Source organism: Microtus ochrogaster, linkage group LG2, assembly GCF_000317375.1.
Source record: "Microtus ochrogaster isolate Prairie Vole_2 linkage group LG2, MicOch1.0, whole genome shotgun sequence".
NCBI lineage: Eukaryota > Metazoa > Chordata > Mammalia > Rodentia > Cricetidae > Microtus > Microtus ochrogaster.
The window spans coordinates 53519628-53521026 of record NC_022028.1 but is presented as its reverse complement, the minus strand read 5'-3'; the positions used below and the strand labels follow the sequence as shown (position 1 = coordinate 53521026).

Below are 1399 nucleotides of genomic sequence, written 5' to 3'. Positions count from 1 at the left end.
AGCAAAGGGAGAGAGAAGGGGAGCACAGAGCAGCCTCATGGGGAGACACAGAGAGAGAGGTGCAGAGAGGCAGAGAGCGAGGGGGGGCAGAGAGCCAAGGAAAGAGAGAGACCTGTGGGAGAGAGGAAGAGGAAGAGAAAGGAGGGAACAGGCAGAACTCTGTCCTTTGAAGGGATGGGGCACAGCACATGTGCACAGAGACCACACAGCAGGCCAGGGTACTGCCTGCTATGCCTGAAGGCACACTCTGCCAGGTCCCCAATAGGCAGGGCCGGGTGTACCCGGATGTTAACAATAGGTCTAGAGGTAATTATTGGTGGGTTCTGAGGGACATCAGAATTGTCTTGCTTAACATTTCCTTCAGAGACAGTCACTGCTGGTTAACAGGCAATAAAGGATTAATTTGTTCAATCAAAGGTGAAAAGGCTGTTGGGTACTGGTGGCTCACGACTTTAATCCCAGCACTCAGGAGGCAGAGGCAGGTGGATCTCAGTGAGTTCGAGGTCAGCCTAGTCTAGGACAGACAGGAATGTTACACAAAGAAACCCTGTCTCCAGGGGGCGTGGCTGAGGGCAGAGAGACTGCTTCCACAGCTGAGATAAACCCTGAGAATCTAAGGGTTCAAAGTTCTCAGCTTCAGTGGGGCCCTCCTCACATCCTCATCCCAGTTAAGGGATCCTGTTTTAACCAATTATTGCTCTTACTTTAGCTGCTGCTTCAGAGTTCTAGAAAGTTCCCTGGTTCCAGGATTTGCAGCCTCTTTTGGTTCCCATGGATCTGCTTCCTCCCTGAAAGAAAACAAGATGTCTTCTTCCCACTGGCGGGAAGGATGTGATGTTCCACCTGGCTGTAAGTTTGATGGGGGCAGGACAGCCTGAGACCCGAGACCCTTGGAGTAGCGTGGACAGTAAGCATGACTGTGTCTCTATGGGAGACTGTGTGGTGCTTGCAGGCCAGCGCCTCAGCTTCAAAGAGAAGCATCTCTGCCCTGCATCCCAACCTGATTGTTGTTGCCATTGTGTTCCTGGAAGTGACTTTTCTTCTAGAAGATTCAGGGTCTAATTATTAGAGAGAAGGAAAAGGAAGGGTGGGGAGAGAATGACCTGTGTGTCTCTCCTGAGTTTGGTTTTTTTTTTTGTGTGTGTGTGTTTGTTTTGTTTTGTTTTGAGACAAGTTCTGTTTCCACATCTCTGGCTGTTGTTGATCTCAGAGACCAAGCTCCTGTGTTCACCTGCAGTAGGCGGCTCACACTGCCAAGCCTGATGCCCAGGGATCTCACCTGTAAAGACTTTGCCTCTTCACTCAGGATCGTGTCTTCACAGCCTGGTGCTTACACTCAGACTCCTAGTGTTTCTTCCCAGATGATCATCTGTGGCTCCAGGTGCTTGTGTTTACACGG

General features: G+C 50.5%; 1 long non-coding RNA gene across 1 annotated transcript in view; it reads right to left on the bottom strand.

Moving 5' to 3' along the window:
* LOC113457572 overlaps window positions 1–1399 on the bottom strand; it is a 12100-nt gene extending 10701 nt beyond the window's left edge. The window contains exons 1-2 of the long non-coding RNA XR_003378114.1: window positions 1280–1399; window positions 705–788 (exon numbers count right to left, since the gene is read on the bottom strand). This is a non-coding gene — a long non-coding RNA (uncharacterized LOC113457572). The remainder of the gene's footprint in view (window positions 1–704; window positions 789–1279) is intronic.